Source organism: Canis lupus, chromosome 32, assembly GCF_048164855.1.
Source record: "Canis lupus baileyi chromosome 32, mCanLup2.hap1, whole genome shotgun sequence".
In the NCBI taxonomy this organism is placed as follows: Eukaryota; Metazoa; Chordata; class Mammalia; order Carnivora; family Canidae; genus Canis; species Canis lupus.
Window position 1 is genome coordinate 24,684,642 of NC_132869.1, and position 19,186 is coordinate 24,703,827.

Below are 19,186 nucleotides of genomic sequence, written 5' to 3' on the forward strand. Positions count from 1 at the left end.
AGATCCAAAGAGACAGTATGGTAAATAAAATAAGTCAAATATATTCCATTTCCTCATAAATTTACCAAAACAAATTTAATTCAATTGATTTCCCTATAAAAATGATCTTCCAGTTTAAGTAGGGATTCTCTCTACTATCAGATTATAAAGAGATCTTAACTAAATCAGAATAACCAAATGTGATAAAGAAATCTCTAAGTCGATAAAGCCTTTAAACCATGACTCTAACACCATCTTTTTATAGTGGCTTTGCAAGACATGTTAGTAAAAAAGTAGTTTATCAATTTTTTTTAAGTATGTTCCACACCCAGTATAGAACCCAATGCAGGTCTTGAACTCATGACCCCAAGATCAAGACCTTAGCTGAGATCAAGAGTTGGATGCTTAACTGACTGAGCCACTCAGGGACCCCTCATCAAATATTTTCTAAAGTCATGTTGTCATTCTTGAAGAAATAGAAAGGATCAAAACAAAGCTATCTAATCAGCAATAATCTCAAAATATAACAATATCTCAGCATGTCTGTAAGGTATACTGAGATAGTATTTGGAGATTTTAATCTTGAATTTGTCTCTGAAAATCATTCTACACTCCACTGGTTGAGTAATGACATTCATTGGTCAATGAGGACAGACACTACCTACAAAGAAATAAATAAAATAATTTAATTGAAGGGCTGCATAGATTTTTAAATTCACACCTGGCAAAAGAGTCTGAAATTGCAGCAATTTGGATTTGTATGAACCAAGCCTTTGACAAAGAAATGGCTTTGTTTTGGATTCAAAGAGGGCTTGGTTCCAAAGTTTGAACTAGATTGGAGGATCAGAGTTAGGCTTTATAAAAAGTAACCATAGAGTAGAGAACAATACACTATGACTCATGGGCAGTTTTTCATGCCCCAGACAAGAAAATCAAAGAAATTTCCCCCAGCAAAGAGAGAGAGAGATCAGAGAAAGAGGGAAAGGAGAGCCAGAGAGCTAAAATGTCCAAAGGGGCCACTCCCAGCTCCTCTGGGAGCAGTCAGACCTGCGGTAGGGGGACAGATTGATGGAACCGGGTTCAGCAAACAGAGCAGAAGGAGCTATGCCTCACTTCCCATAGGAGACCCTGAAATGACACCCTTGCAGAGGGCCCACACCACCATATGTAGCTTCAGTACAGTAGAAATGGTACTGTGATATGCTTGGTAGATGAAGAGAGCCTGAGTTGCTGGTGTCCCATGACCTGGACAAGATCCATGTTCCCAAGTACAACTGGAGCCCAGGTACACAGACCAGCTGTGCTAAGTGGAGGTACACACAGGATAATGGATGGGAGAAAGGAAAGAACATGCTATATTTAAAATTTCTTTCTTGGACTCTGAATAGTTAAAACAAAAAAACTTGAATCTATTTTCAGAAAGATAAAGACATGAAGCATTAAGCAAAATCATAAAGCGAGGCAGGCCATACAAGCAGAGGCTTAAGGGATATTTGATAAGACTTGGCTTTGGGAAAAGAGACAAGATTTTATAGCTAGGCTTGAAAGAGAGTCCATTGCTAGTGACATGGAAGCTGAGAAGACCTGGGGTATGCTGGGGAGTCAGAGAAAAAATAAGGGGAGGTCTCATTGGTCTGGGGAGAGCATTGGCTAAGAGCCTTTTCTCAGCCACAAGCCAAAGAGGATGCTGCCTCCAGCAGGGAGAAGAGGGCTTTGGGTTGAAGAATCAGCCCACACTTTGTGTTGTTCTCAAGGAAAGACAACAACTTGTCTTGGTCATGTGAAGTGAGAGCCACAATGTACAATCCTATTGGCAGTGGGGGGAGAGGGGGTGGTCATACATACAGACTAGGACAAACATGATGCCCAGGGATGTGTAATGTACATCCTGTACCCCTCTACTTAGGGGCTCTGTCTAAAGGCTTCCTGAAGCTTGCCTCTCATTAGGGAGGTATGTCTACATCATAGCTCAAGGCCCTGAGAACTGGAGGTCAGTAGGAGCATAATGGAAGGCCATCGATGAAGGAATGTGAGAATTTTACTTAGGACCAACATCGTCACCAAGGAACACCTACAGGGCTGCCAGAGAAAGATACAATACAGACTCTACACAGAAGCCTTTTAGGAGTGGGCATGTCTAAATGAGAGTTAATGTCTCTGTGGGGACCGTGGATAATTCACCAAGAGAAGAAATGAATTTGGAATTTTGCATGCTACTTGGAAATTGTAAATGAATATTTGTTTTCTTTCCAAAAATGATAGATGTTGCCCAAGGGTTCTTCACTCATGAAAATGGCATTCATTGCTTTTGGGAAAGGCCTATTTGACTAAAACAAAGAAGTCTATTGAAGGGCTGAAAGGTAGTGTATGTATGAGTGCACGCATGCACACATGCGCAAGCAGTGTGCATATGTGTCCATGCATGTGTGTCTGTATTCTCTGTGTGAGTGTGGAGTCTGCATACTTGAGCTCAGAGTAGACACAATTGCCTGAAACCCTGCATGTTTTAATATGTTCGAAGTTTCTGGTCATAATGACTCAGATGGAAAAAAATGTAACTTTTCTTAATTGTCAATAAAAATAGAAAGAGCCCCTGATTTCTACAAATGGTGGGAAACATTTCATTCTGCCCTTTTAGGGTAACTCAGACATCTCCAGTTTGAAAGTTCATCTCTTTTGCAAAAACAGCTGAAATGTGACAGAGTATCTTACCCCTAAATATGCCACTTTGGCATAAGGATTATTTTGAACAATAATCCTTATGCCAAAGGATAGACAATTAAGATGCAGATACAAGAAAAGCTCCCCCTTCCCTCCTCCTATTTGCCCAAAAGCAGAACATGCATTTATAAAGGTGTCACTCTTCCTGTCCTTCCAGAAAGGACAAAAGCTCATCTCTGGAGACTTCAGACCCTGTCAGCCTGGCGATGTCTCCAGAAGAATCTATATAACAAACTTTACTACCTAGCCTTTATCTACCATTAGGTACCCAGATATTTGCCTCCACAATTTGCTACCCCTAGAGACTAAATGTCCTTTCCCTGTGTCGTGTCACTTCTCTAAAATTTTTTCTTCCTTTGCTAAGATACTATACAAATTCAAGTTCTAACCAAACCTTTGAGTTGCTGGGGAAGGGGCCTCCCATGTATTCCACACGTGATACACATGTCTGTCAATAAACTGTTTTCTCTTGTTAGTCTGTTTCTTTTTATAGAAGTCCTAGCCAAGAACTCAGATGGGCAAAAGGAGAATTATTTTTCCTCCCCTTTAAACCCAATTCAGGATTCAAATTTAGTTGATTCAAAGTCAAACTCCATATTTAGGCTTTTCTAAATCTTCCTATGCTTTGTCTGCAGGGCTTTGCCCTGAGTGCCGGTGGCAGGTGGCACACAGCGAGTGTTACATTGTGGAGAGGAGTGTCTGGCCCACCTGCAGATCTGCTGGCCTTTGCACCCTGCTGACCAAAGCAATGCCTTGCTTAGCTAAGGTGTCTTATTCTCTGCTGTGTGAACAGCTGGTCATCACCTGCTTGGATCACTTGCTATGTGGTCCTGTCAGAACCTGCTTGGAAGCCAGGAGTACTTCCTAGGCCTCTCTGCTCCCGGTGTATGCTATCCTCAACTGGAATCCAGTCATTCCCCAGGAACGTCCTCTCAGCAGTTCTGCAGCCCACACAGAGGCCATTGCCTCTGGTTCTTGTCCAGGACACACCCAAACCCAGAAAACCCACAGAAAGCCACAATCACAGATTGTTTCTGTGCCTAAGCACCTCACCCCACCATTTTGCTTTATTGTCATTCCTGTGTTGATGTGGAACATTCTCTAGGGTGGCATCCTTTCAAATTTTCACACAGAATATAGCATCTGAGCCTCCTGCTCAAGAAATCTCAAGTTTGAGGTTCTTTATCCCCAGCTATACACCATACTCCCTCCTCAGCCTTTTCTCCAAGCTCCTCTTCCCAAGCCAGGAAGGATTTTTATTGCCTTTTTGTGTGACAGAAATTTGCCCTGACCTCATGTCCTAAACCCTATGGTTTATATTAAAAACTCTAAACTTAGCCCCCCATGCTTTGGTTTAGAGATTGAAAGAATGTTTTAGAGTTTAAAAACAAAACAAAGCAGAAGAGAACCTTGTTCTATTTCAAATGGCTGGCCTTCGTAGCTGGTGTGTGGATCATGGCCTGTTTGCCCTGCCCTGCCCCTATCCCTTCTCTGGTCTGGGGTCCCCACCCACCCTTGCCTACAGGCCTTCAGGGCAGATGGTTCTGGCTGGGTCCTCCCTGAGCCACACTGGCAGGATGTGGGGGTAGGGTAGGAAGGGAGAAGTCTATTTCTCTCTGCCCCAGCAGTATCTCTAGCAGGAGGTACCTTAGTCCACTGTGGACCTAGCTCACTGCAGGAACAGTTTCCTCCTCTGTCTCCAGTCTTGCTGATATTCATTGCTGGGTAACTTCACCTCTCTTTGGTTTGTCAGTTTCTCCATCTCCTGTGAATCCAGTTACCTATGTTAACTTCTCCTTTGTTGTAAATCCTTAGGGGGGCAGTTTCTGTTTTCCTATTTGACCCTGACTGCACACCCAGCTTTAGAAACACTTGCTTTTGAAATGGGCTTCAAGAGTTAATGACTCTTTAAATTCCTGCTATAAAAATCCTAAACCTTCTGAAGACAGTGGAGGCTAAATTAGGGGCGAATCATGGTCAAAGAAGCTCAAAAATAAGAAATGGATTCATGTATTTTTTTAAGCTTTTATTTATTTTATTTGAGAGAGAGAGAGAGAAAGCAGCAGAGGGAGAAGGAGAAGCAGGTTCAGCAGGGAGCCTAAAATGAGGCTTGATCCCAGGATCATGACCAGAGCTCAAGGCAGATGCTTAACTGGCTGAGCCACCCAGGCGCCCTACATTCACATGTTTTAAAATATCTCACCAGCAAAGCATGCACGGTTACTGCATTTATTGTATTGCTACTTGAATAGACATTTTGCTGTCCTCATATACTCATGGGGCAAAGTTCTCATAGTCATATGATCTTTGTTGGGTCCTACACTATGACTCTTACCTCTCACTTACAAAACGTTATACCCCATGCAGTAGCTAGTCACACAACTCACTTGACTTAATGAGGTAATGGCACATATTCTCAGTTGTACACAATTATTTTTATATACTAAACAAAAAGTAGACATATGAAAGTTTCAGAACACCAGTAAATCTGCAGATCCAAATGGGCAGACGCAAAGATCACACAAATCAAATATCTGTGGGGCCAGAGAGGAAACATAAGTGAAAAAGTAGATCCTGTGTATTACATAAGGGAGTAATGAAAACTAGACGGAAGTTATGTTAATGAACAGAGAAGTGGTCTCTACCCAGATCCAGCTGATTATCCCATGTTAAAATGGGAAACTCTTGCTATGAAATTTTACAGTATTTGAAGAGAAGCCAGAAATCTACATCGCATATGAAAATCGCATGATTTGTAAAGTAATATTAACTAACTCAAAACGTTTTAAATTGGGATCCCTGGGTGGCGCAGCAGTTTAGCGCCTGCCTTTGGCCCAGGGCGCGATCCTGGAGACCCGGGATCGAATCCCACGTCGGGTTCCCGGTGCATGGAGCCTGCTTCTCCCTCCTCCTGTGTCTCTGCCTCTCTCTCTCTCTCTCTCTCTCTGTGTGACTATCATAAAAAAAAAACAAAAAAAAAAACAAAAAAAACACAACGTTTTAAATTGTGCAAATTAAAAAAAAAAACATGTCTTGTGCTAGATAGGACCTCAACTCACCTAACTGGACATTATACTTTGGAGCAATTTATATTATGCATTCAAATATGCTGTCTGAACTCAAAAATATTTGTGGATATTTTAGAATAACCTCCATAATGTGGCTTACTCTTTTGAATATTCTCACTCATGTGAAATATACATTCTTTAGTGGAAGGTCAAGTTTTTGAAAATAGCCAGAATAATAATAATAACATGGATACCTTGTATAAACAGAGAAAAAGTGGAGCTAGTAAATTTGGGTTTACTTTTTGTCACTTTTACTACCCTCATACATATTTATTTGTCACCTCTTTGAGTTTAAAAAATATCTCTGGTATTCTCATTGCAACCATCCGAGATCAAGTAATGAACTCTAGTAAACCATTCCAATAACTTCCCATTTCTCTCGGCTCCCAGGCTTTCTTATATGCATCTTCTTATAGAGCAGCTAACATGTACCTAGCACAATGCTAGGGACTCAAAGAAAAACTGGAAAAGAAATCTCTGCCCTCAAGAAATTCACATTCTAGACATTCTAGTAGATAGGAGGGTTGTGTCTTTGGAGAAGAAGGAGTCTCAACTCTGCCTGAAGGAGGGAATAGAGATGGACAGAACCTGATTCACTGACTGGAACCTCAAGGAAACTGGGCCCTGCCATCCCAATCACTGATTGAATTAGTTATAATCTCCTCCTCTCCACGTTTAAAACAATAGAGCCTTATATTTCAAGCTTTATCTTTGCCAAGAAAACTGTCCTATTTGGTGTTCTGTGAACACATTACCATGCTTTTCTGCCTCTGTGTTTACTTATGCAGCACTCTCCATGTTCCTGCTGAAACACTATTTGAACTTCAAAACTCAACTACTACTTCATCCGAAAATCTTCTGCTAAGTTTGAGTTAATTCTTTCTTTTGAGTTTTACAGAACTTCTTGTCTGTATTTTTATATTTACATTCTGCTTTGATATACAGATTCTTGAGTTCTTGTCTCATTCCTACTAAACAACAGGGATATTTTGGGCATCATCCGAGTCTTATTTTTGATCATCTGCATGACCTACCTAGCATTAAGCTTTGCACAATGTAGGCACTGGAAATTTCTTGTATTGGTGAGAAGGTGAGTTCTCCATCTAGTGGTAAAACTGAAAACTTGCATGCAACTTTTGTCTTAGGTAACACAATTATGATATCAAAAAAAAGAGGGCCTCATTGATATTACAGATTGTTTCAGCTTTAATCTATATTGAGGAATGAACTGTGTTACTTCTCAAGCAGACATAAAGCTCTCTTATAGAATGCTTGATCAAAACATTCAAATCAAAATAAAATCAAACATCAACATCAAAACAAAAGAATTTGTCCAACAAATTTCTCTAGATGATAAAAGGTGATACAAAGAATCATACAGATCCCTTTAAATGAGTACATTTTCTTTATTGAATCTAGATAAGTCTCACCATTGCTTTCTGACCCATGACATAAATATCTGAATAAATTCAGATAATCTCAGACTCTTTTAGTTAGCAAACTTGTATTTGCGACAATTTGTGAGCTAAAGGATTCTCTACAAGTTCTGGTTCTCAGTATGATTCTAACTATTAATCATTCAAGGACAGGTCCAGAAAAGTTAAAGTTAACACTCTGAAATGTAGGTTTTTATAGAAGTTTTTAGAGCAGGACTTCTAGTAGATCAGGACCTACCAAATGATCCAGAGGTTTTATTTGACAGTTTCAAGCTGCTTTCATGACGCTTTCTCCTTATTCTCTTTTCTCCAGGTTTAACAGGATTTCAGGAGAGAACAACTCTTATCAGCAATGGTGTCCACAAGGGGTGATCTTGAGACCTGAGAAAATGTTTTTTGGTAACTCATATAACAGTTTGAAAACACTACTTTAGCATTTATATCTTTCTTTTAAAATAGGCTTTCTAAAAACAAAGAAAAAAGAAAGTTAGGTTCATTTTGACATTAGGGCTAAAATAAAATGATGATATAATGCTTTCATGAGATTAATTTTTAAATGTCATATATTTTATTATATAGATATTCATTCTAGTTCTGCTCTATTTAGCACTTATAATTCCCAAGCAAAAATGTCTAGGATTTGACTATAATTTTTGTGATATGGTGACAGATTTAAAAAACATTTTTCAGTTCTTCTCATCAGTAAGTTCTTTTTTTTTTAATATTTTCATGCATCAAGTTTTTTTCAATTTTATTTATTTATTCATGAGAGACACACAGAGAGAGAGAGAGAGAGAAAGAGAGAGAGGCACAGACACAGGCAGAGGGAGAGCCCTACAGGCTTCCATGTAGGGAGCCTGATGTGGGACCCGATCCTGGGTCCCCAGGACCACACCTGGGACTGAAGGTGGCGCTAAGCCACTGAGCCACCCGGGCTGCCCTCATCAGTAAGTTCTATGCTAGTTCCCCATCTCTTGAATCTGGATTCACTATTTGACTTGCTTTGAACAAGGGGAGGGGAGAGGCCCTGAAGACTGTGTTATCAATGGCCAATGATTTAAACAAAAATGCCTACAAAATGTCTAAAATGTCATAAAATGACTAATCTATGGGTCCAGGGGGGCCTGGGTGGCTCACTCAGTTAAGTGGCTGCCTTCAGCTCAGGTCATGATCTTGGGGTCCTGGGATCAAGCCCCATATCAGGCTCTCTGCTCAGTGAAGAGTCTGCTTCTCCATCTCCCTCTGTACTCTCTCTCAAGTAAATAATTAAGATCTTTAAAAAATAAATAAATGAAACAGACTATGGGTTCAGAGAGCCTCTAGTTTGGTGAACATTTCCATGTGTCAAGAGGGTATACATCTCAATTTCATGAGACAGAAGTTCTGTCTCCTGACAGAGTCCTGCTCAAGACTCTTCCAGAACTCTTCCTTTGGCTGTTACTGATAATAAACTAGTAATAGTAAGTAAAGTATGTCCTTGCATTCTGTGAGCCATTATACAAAATTATCAAACCTGAGGAGGGGTCATAGGAACTCCCAATTTGCAGCCAACTTGGAAGGAATTATGTATATCTTGGGGACGCACTGCTTGTGATTGTCCTTTGGAGGTGGGGGCAGCCTTGTGGGATTGAGCCCTTAGCCTCTGGGGTCTGTGGCAACTCTAGGTAGACAGTTTCAGAATTGAATTAAACCGTGGGTCACCCACTGGACATCCATAGAGCATTGGAGAATTGCTTGGCGTGGAAAACCTTCACACTTGGTGTCAGAAGAGCTATAACTATAAAAAGTAGTTTTCTTTAGCCAGGCATCTTTCAGCTCTTTATCTGGGTAGCTGAACATCTTTCCATGTGGCTTGGGGCTCCAAGAGGACAAAATGAAAGCTGCAGTCTTGTAAGTCCTGGCATAGTGTCCTTCTGTTGCATTTTATTTGTCAAAACAAGCCACAAAGCCAGTCCAGATTCAAAGGGAGAGAAAATAGACTCCATGTCTCCATGTGGGGAACAGAAAAACCATCTTTAATCTTTAATCAGCCACAGTCTATCTTATGGCCATAAATTATTTGCATTTCTCCCACATGCAAAATACATTAATCTCCTCCCCAAATCTCCCAAAGTCTCATCCAATATGGCAACAGGTCAGTGTTCAGAATTTCACCATCTGGATTAGGTGTAGATGTAAATGAGTAGTGTGGGTGTGGCCTTTTTCTATCTGGAACTTCGTGAACTAAAAAATTCCAGTTATCTGCCCTCTCCCTCATTAGCCCCCAAACACAATGGTGAGAGAGGGATAACAGCAATTGACACCATTCCCAGGGGAGGAAACTGAAGGCACATGGTTGCTTGAGTCCTTAACAATTCCAAAATCCAGCCACATACACGTTGCCAGTGTCTCTGATCCAGGCACTGTTACTTGATTAGGGCCTGCTTCTGTTCCCAGCTACTATTCTTGGCTGTTGGCTCTGTCCTCAGATATCTTTTTCCTTTTCCATTAGAACTGGTGCATGTTTACAGCTGAGTAATTTGTCAGTCTGCCTCTTGAGCATGAAAATTTAGGGGCCCAGAAGTCTTCATTTCAAATCATCTTTGTTCCTTTAGTCTAAGTGTGTATAATTCATTTAAAAATGCTGTGATTTTCTGTACATTAAATTATAATCTACTTCATAAGACAAAAGTCACTTCCTCATTGGAGACAGGCTTTCTCTACTTTGGGCTGTAAAGTCTTAAAATAGGTCTTACAATCACATTCTCAACTTGGTGTTGACTATGGTCACATTTTGCTGGGAACGCCCTCAGGCCATTTCTTGCTCTGAAAAACCCTGTGGGGGAGGAGGGCGGGGGAACGGTGGGAGAAGCTGAGAAAAAGAGTTTTATTTTCCAACCCAGGAAGCCCATGGTTGCAAATATTTTCTCTATATTCTGCTTGAAAACTGAACTGCTCCTTCTTTTAGTTCATGTCTCCTTCTATGTTTTATCATAGTCAGTGAAAAGAAGCAAGTTAGCCCATTTGGCACTCTACCTGGAAATATCCTTAGGCCAGATCCACAAGTTCATTAAGTACATGTCCTATCTTCCATGTCACTGTAGCCTTGCTTCACTAATTGTTCAATCAAAAAACACAAATAGGGACACCTGGGTGGTTCAGTTGGTTGAGTAACAGATTCTTGGTTTTGGTTCAGGTCATCATTTCAGGGTCCTGGGATTGAGCCCTGTGTCAGGCTGCATGCTCAGTGAGGAGTCTGGACTCCATTTGAGGATTCTCTCCCTCTGCATCTCCCCCTACTGTGCTCTCTGTCTCTCTCTCAAATAAATAAATAAATAAATCTTAACACACACACACACACACACAAATCTATTTTTCCAGCCTTTAATCACAATTTTCTCCCTGCTTTTGCCACACTTTTAGCCTTTCACTGTGGCTGTCTCAAAATCAGTTTCAGATTTCTGTCACAACAGCACCCCACCTCCAGGAACTACTTTGTTTCAGTGACCTATTATCATGTAATAAGCCATCCCCAAATGCAAAAACTAATACCAATGATCTATCATTTCTCATGATTTGGTGGGTTAACTGCAGTTCTGTGGCTGTATTCTCCTAGGAGCTTGCTGTGTGCACAGTGCACTTGTTCTTCAAAGTATGTCTCCATGTGCCTCCTATCATTTGGTGGTCAAGCCTAAGTCACTTTTCAGCAGAGAGCCTTCTAAGAGGACAAACCCCAACATGCAAGTACTTATCAAGTTTCCTTCCATTGCACTTGCTAATGTCCTATTGGCTAAAGCAAGTCACACAATAAAGTCAATGTGGTACATCATACCATGGGCATGAATATTGAAAGGCATGATTTTTGAGAGGGGTCACTGTCTACCATATTCTCCAACTTTATGTCTTCCCTTGTTCACTATGCTGAACTTATACTGTGTACCTTGTGTTCCCTGACACAGAAGTCTCTTCCTTGCCTCAGATTCTTTGTTTTGATTTTTTCTACCTGGACTACTTTATCTTCTCCTCAAACTGCTGTTTTTTTTATATTCTTCTAATATCAGCTGAAATATCACACCTCCGCCTACCTAGGCACTATCATATTACCTTGTTCCTTTCTTTCTTGCTATCTAAAATGATATTGAGTTTTCTAAAGTGTTCACTTTTTTCCTCCCCCTACCAAAATATTAGATTGTGTGTGTGTGTGTGTGTGTGTGGCAGGGGGGGTGTCTTGTCTACTTTGTTCACAGCTTGTATTCCCACTACTCCAAATAGGCTGAGCACATCATTAAGTACTTAATAAGTTTTTCTGAATCTTTATAAACACATGGGTGGATGAATAAATGAAGTAACTAAATCTTAGTGAAAAGGAATTTATAAGTGAATATATTTTTATAGAAAATATATCAAAATTTTAAACATCTGTTAACTACTAAAAACCAGGAGTGATCCAAAGAAGTCTTCTTTGATAACTGGATTTTAATATTCATTTTATAGTTTGCTGAAGTATTTAAAATAAGTGATACATTTGGAATTTGCTTCAAAATAATCTGGAGGATATGGAGAAATAGGTTGGGGGTACAGATGAAGTGAGATTGTGAATTGATACTTATTTAAGTTGGGTTAGTGGTACATGAAAGTTTATTATACTGTTCTCTTAGCTTATATATTTGTTTGAACTTTCCATCATAAAAAGTTTTAAAATTACATGTAGACTATTAAGAGAGTGAAGACCATTAGAAAGGTTGTAAAAAATTTTCACAACTGTGAATTAATGTATTTATACTTCCACTTTTCCTACTTTTTTAAAAGAGAGGTTTCTATCCTCATAGAAGGGGGGCATTTTTAAATATCATCTAGAAATGTCATTGGCTACATAATTTATTATTTAGATATTGCATTTAACCTGTAATAGACCTCATTTTAAGATATTTTTGGAACTTTGTACACAGAACAGATTTCTATAAAGCAAATCATTTCCCCATTGATTTTTTTTTCAGTTTTGAAGGAATGCTCTCCTACCTACTGTTGATTCCCTTTCTGCTAACTAGAGGTCAAGGGAGGAGATGGGAAGTACAGAAGCTCATGTAAGCACTGGCATTTTGCCTTGATCTGCAGCTCAAGGCAGGTATCTGATGCAACAAATTTTTCTGTTCTGTGCCTGGATCAAGAGTGATCAGGGAGAACAGGAATTTGCTCCAACAGATGCCATCCTCAAGCTGACAGTCACTTTGCTAGGGCCTGATATCTGCTCATCTGTTGGCAGAATTCAATAAATAAGAGACTTTAAATTATTATATATCTTCCATACAAGTCTTAATATAGGGGAATATAAAAGAAATGTGTCTTTGTCTCAGGTATGAAGGAGTCTGAAGACTTAATTAAAGAGCTCAGGAACAAGTCTGTGCTTAAAACATTATCTGATATTTTCCACCCAGAACTAGAAGGAAACCAATATAAGGTTACAGACTGCCATATACCGAGCATTCATTTGACAAAAGGGGTATAGGGCCAAAATCATCTAGCTTACAGAACCTACTCACAAATGAGCCATGGAATTGAAGATGTAGTTGTCTGGACAGAAGACCAAGTGGCTGGTTCCAGACAGAGCAGGATGTTGCTCTTCTACTGAAGACCCTCAGATGTATTACCAGGTAAATCCATTCAGGAAGACCATTCTGTTGGGCATCTCTGCCTCTGGAATAGAAATAAGGAAATAAACATAAATTTGTTTTAATGGAAGTCTCTTTGCTAGGATTTGTCCTCACCCACCACTCACATACAGCCTTCATACAATGCTGTCTAATTACAAAGGAGGAAAGGTCAAGTCACAGAAATGGAGGGAAGAAACCTAGGGAAAGAGGGGCATATCAGGTGATGGTGCTTTTGGCTTAAGTAACAGTGGGCTGTAAGTGTGGGTTGCTTCTTCTAGTGTTACCTTCCCAGGCAGCTGCATGTTCTACGGTAGGCCCTGAATTTGTAGCAGAAAAAGCGCTGGTCCAGAGGCCGAGTGGTCAGGGTATTGGTCTGGACTTACTAATTTCCAAAGTCTGCCTTCCCATCTGAACAAGGAGGGAAACTTCTACCTTCTCTGAGATATCAAGTTCTATAGGTCCAGGAATCAATAAATAAGTGGCAAGATAAAAACTTATAGACTACTGGAGAGGTGCAAAATAAGGCAGGTTTGTAGTTAGGGCCTCTGGAGAACCAGGGCTTTCTTCAGGTAGGTAGCAGATCTTTGAGAAAGTACTTCCCTACTTTGCAATTGTATTCAAAACCCCACCCTGATGTTGGCTTTTTTGAATAAATTGAATGAAGGTGTCTACCACAGTACTCGATGAATGTAAGTCTCCTGCTCCCTTCCTATAGATGAAACCCACCTTCCCACTGTAGGACTACCTTACTGGACAAGAAAGAGAAATGCTACTGATTTGCAATGCAAGCATAGGTCTATGTCAAGACTTTTAAAAAGGAGCTTATTAAAAATTTTTAAAAATATATTTGTGTAACATAATTTCCCAAAGACTAAAATAGACACCAGTTACCAAATAAAAAATAAAAATATATTTTATTATAATTCAGTTAGATTTGAGGATGTTAGGACTTACAGATTCACACAATAAACTAGTAGCTTAAACTAGTAGCTTAAATTTAATGCAAATATTTGGAATCCTGCCAGAAAGACCATAAGGCTATTGTCAAATCAGTTAAATTTCTTTTACAAGCAGTAAGGGTGGCCATCTGCTATGGTTGGCAAAGAAATGAACCTATTTCAAAATGTAAACACATCTCAGTCTTCCTGCCCTACAGATCTCAAAGCAAGCATCTTGACTAAAGACAATTTGGATCTATTATTTAGTATTCAATTAAAAGGATATCCAATGTCTTTAAACAAGCAAGATATTATTATTAGATAATAAATGTTCTATTTACTTGCTATTATAAAGGATGACAATTTCTTAGCTTGACAGTTTTTGTGTCTTCTTGAGAAATTCTATGTCAATTCAATTCAGCAAACAAAGATAGCACTGCTACAAATCACTGGGCATAGTTTTGAGGCATACAATGAAAGGGGCCTTTAAAGAGCCTTGGATTTAGTGGGGGGGATTTGAATATACACATTTGCCCATAGAAGGCAGAGTATGACCAGAGTCCTCAATCCTGTGCCAGAGGGGTCTTCTTATTTTATAGGAAGGGGTGGCAAAGTCGTCCCCCTCAGATGGCAGTTGAGGTGGACTTTGAAGGAAAGTATGACTCTTATTGTAAAAAACAATAGAGAAATCTGAGCAAGATTTAGAGGCCTAGGAGTGTGTGCTCTGTTCAGGAAACACCAAGTAGTTCTGTTTGACTAGATAGATACGTTTTGTAAGATGGAGCTCAAAAATTTGTGTGGGAACAATAGTGAGCATCTATTATGTTTTTTGTCTGGGTTTGACTCCCTTCTTCTGGAAACAGCACCCTGATTTTCCTTTAGAGAAACTATACCTGCCCTCTTTTTCAGCTCATGCAATTTGAAGGAGCTGATTATGCAGTGCTGTGAATACCATCCAAGGGAGCTTGGACATAAAGTTATATATTTTAAATATCTTATTTAATAGAATGAAGAAACATAAAAATCTTCTTAAATGAAAAATGCTCAAACATATACAGAAGTAAAACAAAACAACACAATAAGTCTCTATAACCTCATATCCAGACTAAACAATCATCAAGATTTTATCATTCGTCTTCTATCCTCTTCTCTTTTACTGAAGTATTTCAAAGTAAATCCTGAACATCCTGGGTTTTCACTTCTACATATTTTAGCATGCATCTCTAAAGAGTATGAACATTATCTTACAAACAAAATGCCATAATCATACCTTATGATTCCTTTGGATCAATTAATACCCACTCCACACTAAAATTTCCCTGATTATCTTGGGGTTACTGGGTGGCCCAGTTGATTAAGAGTCCAACTCTTGATCTCAGCTCAGGTCTAGATCTCAAGGTCGTGAGTTCAGGTTCTGTGTTGGGCTCCCCAACTATCTCAAACATGTCTTTTTAAGCTGTTTTGTTTGAATCATGTTCTAAACAAGGTCTACATGTGGCATGTGGTTTTTTATAGCTCATAAGTCCATTTTAATTCATAGCAGCCCTCCTCATTCCACTTTTTTTCTTTTATGCCATTGACTTGTTGAGGAAACCATGTCAGTTTTCCCTTAGAATGTTCTCAATTCTGGATTGGTCTGGTTGCTTCCCTGTGGTGGTGTTTCTCTATCTCCTGTATTTCTTATAAATGGAAATTACCTGATGTCTGCTTGCCCCACATTTATTAATAGTAACCCTAAGATTGATTAGTGTATTCAGGTGACAACGGCCTGATCCTTCCACTATAAGAGTTCTTATCTATCTACTACCTATTCATTTCATTCATTGATGATCTTTGCCTGAATCTTCTATTTCACTAGGAATTGTAAAGTGGTAATTTACTAATTTTATCACTCTTTCCACACTTATTACCTGGGATATTTCACTACAGAAACATTTTTTTCTGGGTCATGTAGAGCTATTAGGTTATCTTAAATACAGTTGATAGGGGAAAGGCAAATTTCCTTAAAATTGTCAATTTTTAACAAGTAGAACTTGAAAAAAATTAAACCACAAAATATAACACAGATACAGAAAACCACATAAAATAAATTAATACTTTAATTAATTATTGTAAGCAAATACCCTTGTAACCATCACCTGGAAGAGGAAATAGAACTTTGGTGGCCATCTCAGAGATTCTCTTTGTGTCCCTTACTCTGATTTTTATGGTAATCACTTCCTTGCTCTTCTTTATATTTTATGATTTAAGTGTGCATCCCTAAATACTATAGTTTCATCTGTTTTTTTATTTAATATAAACTTTCATATGACTTTTTATTTTTTATTTTTTTATTTTTATTTTATTATTATTATTTTTAAATGTCTTTTTAAATCTACAAGTTCTCCTTCCTTTTTTTTTCTGTAGAATTTATTTGTCAAAGAAACTTGACAGAGTTGTAGAGTTTTCTAGACTCTAGGTTTTACTGATTGCATCCCCATGATACAGTGTTTCATAATTTATGTACTTCCTGTAAATTGGTAATTGGGTATAGAAACTTATTAGATTTCAGTTTAATTAAAAAAAAGACTTCAGTTTGATTTTTAGAGGCAAGACTACTTCATTGTGGGTTGTGTTCTTCTGCTCTTCTGAGGCACATAATGTCTGTTTGTCCTTTTTTGTGATGTTAGTAGCCATTGATGCCTACTGTTTAGATCATTTCAATTCATTAGGGAGTGCAAAATGATGCTTTTCAATTTTATCACTCCTTTCTCATTTTGCTAGCTAGAATATTCCTGTATAGAGCAACTCCTCCTCATCTATTATTTGGTTATCCACTGGTACAGCTCACGTAGGAAAGGCAGAATAATATTTGATTCTTTCCCTTTACCCAACTTTAAAAATAGAGATTGGTTGACTATCATCTTTAAAAAGAGGTAAGTTAAATTTTTTTTAGGATCATTAAAACTCATAGATTGAAACAGATTTTAAATGTTTCAATCCACTGAAATGATTATCTGTATTGAACAGTTATCTCATCTTTGGCCAGTGGCAGCTTCTTCAAGTTGGCTCCGCAGTCCTTTTGATATGGCCTCAGTAGTCTTTGATAGCTTCCTTGCTATTTTATGGCAAGATATTCCATGAATTCATTCTGATACTTCCAATTCCAAGTCAGGACTCAATTGTTATTACTTAACGTCTTCTCAGGCACCAGAAAACAATAGAATTAGACTATCACAGTTATTATTTACATTGCCTTGCATTACACAACAGTCTCAGCAAAATCACCCATTCTGCCACCACCAGTATTATTTCAAAAATTAAAAAATTGTCTGCATATACCCCCTTCCATTTTCTACAGTTGTATTTTATCAACATTCAGACATATATTCATCGTATATTCTCTCTAACCCTCATGTAGTCTTCGCTTTACAAATAAATGGCTAATGCTCACCAATGGTCCTTATGTCAATGTCTCTCTAATCATCCGAATGTCTGAAGTTTGTTCTCCAGTAGATTCTTTAGGCAATGCGCAAGGAAACAATACCGAATGCTCATATCTGCACAGTTTTCCCAACAGAGGATGCTGTCACACATTTTTTGGAAACCTGATAGGTGAGAAGTGGTAATGATATAGTATTTCAGTTTTTATTTATTAATTTGGCATAGTTTTATTTTGTATTTCTCTTTTTATGAGATGGTTGAACTTTTTTTTTTTCTATGCTTAAGAAGCATTTCTTTTTCTGTGAGTTGTCTCTTCATATCTTTTTCCACTTTTCTACTTGGTTGTTGGTTTCCCTCCTCCTTCTTTTAGGAGCTCTTTCCTAATATTAGGGTTATTACCCCTTCTTATGTGATATGGGTTACAAATATCTCTTCCTACAATTTTTTGTTAGACTTTGCTTATGGAATTTTTGCACATGATTCTATAATATGTTTAAAATCTTGTATGGTTATTCCCTCAAACATTACTTTTTTTTGTCAGATTATTTTTGTGAGCATAATTATGTTCTCATTTTAATTGTATATCTAACTTACCTAGTTCCAGAAAATAATCATTGTCATTTTTGTTGGGATCATGTTAAATTTAACAATTAACTTAGGGAGAATTGATTATAAGTCTTTCCATCTAAGAACATAGTCTCTCATCTTATTTGCTCTGGTCTACCTTGTATCTTTCACTAAAAGTGTTATACAATTTTTCCTTATATAAATTTTGCATGTTTCTTATTAAGTTCATACCTGGATATATAAACTTTTTGGTTGCTACCAGAGTAAGGGTCTTTCTTTGCATTGTATCTTTTACAATGATTATATATATGAGAATATTAACTTATGAATATCAAAGGCTTTTGAGTTACAGATTTCTATGGTGACATTCTTTAGAAATTTTTAGAGAAGTAAGAGAATTAAGTATTTTAAGTAAGCAATGATTCATATACTAGAGCAGGATCAGGAAGGAGAGGAAGGAACTCAGAGAGATATGTACCTCAAAGGTTTAGGACTAGGAACTAGTTTGATATTGAGGAGAGTTTGAAGGAAACGGCACATGAGGCTTCAGCTGGGTGACTGCAATGATGATAATATTAACAGATAATAGGAAGAAGTGAGTCAGTCGGAGAAGGACAAACATTATATGTTCTCATTCATTTGGGGAATATAAATAATAGTGAAAGGGAATATAAGGGAATGGAGAAGAAATGTGTGGGAAATATCAGAAAGGGAGACAGAACGTAAAGACTGCTAACTCTGGGAAACGAACTAGGGGTGGTAGAAGGGGAGGAGGGCGGGGGGTGGGAGTGAATGGGTGACGGGCACTGGGTGTTATTCTGTATGTTAGTAAATTGAACACCAATAAAAAATAAATTAAAAAAAAAAAAGGAAGAGGTGAAGGTTGGGAGAAGAGAGAACGAATTTCAAATTTGAGACATTTAGACTTAGAAATTCAAAGTAAAATCTGAATTGGATTTGGAAGATTTGAAAGCTATTGGGTAGAGCTGTAGGAGTATTTGAAATGACCAAGGAGAGAGAGTAGAGTAAAAAAAGAATAGCCAATTATAGGACATCAAAGGATTTTTTTTTTTAAAGATCTTACTCATTTATTCATGACACACACACACACACACACACACACACAGAGGCAGAGACACAGGCGGAGGGAGAAGCAGGCTCCATGCAGGGAGCCCGATGTAGGACTCAATCCTGGGTCTCCAGGATCACGCCCTGGACCAAAGGCAGGCGCCAAACCGCTGAGCCACCCCGGCTGCCCAAGGATTTCTATATTAAATAATAGGCTGTAAAAGCTGACCCCTGAAAGAAACCAAGAATAGAGTTTGGGGAGGAAGTGAATCAGAATACAGTCATAGAAACAAAAGGACAGTGTCACTGGGTTTACTAATTACAGAATCACCAGTAATTTTCGAGACAGTCCTTTC

At 38.4% G+C, this 19,186-nt stretch overlaps 1 long non-coding RNA gene across 3 annotated transcripts in view; it reads right to left on the reverse strand.

The window, feature by feature from the left end:
- The window catches only part of LOC140622925 (uncharacterized), a 39,258-nt gene that overhangs the window by 16,778 nt on the left and 3,294 nt on the right, over positions 1 to 19,186 (reverse strand). For 2 of the 3 annotated variants that reach the window (XR_012022583.1, XR_012022584.1), the window contains exons 2-4: positions 17,206 to 17,359; positions 12,724 to 12,877; positions 7,443 to 7,585 (exon numbers count right to left, since the gene is read on the reverse strand). This is a non-coding gene — a long non-coding RNA (uncharacterized lncRNA). Of the gene's footprint in view, positions 1 to 6,683; positions 7,586 to 12,723; positions 12,878 to 17,205; positions 17,360 to 19,186 lie in introns of those variants that run through there. The other variant, XR_012022582.1, reaches the window with a different exon arrangement.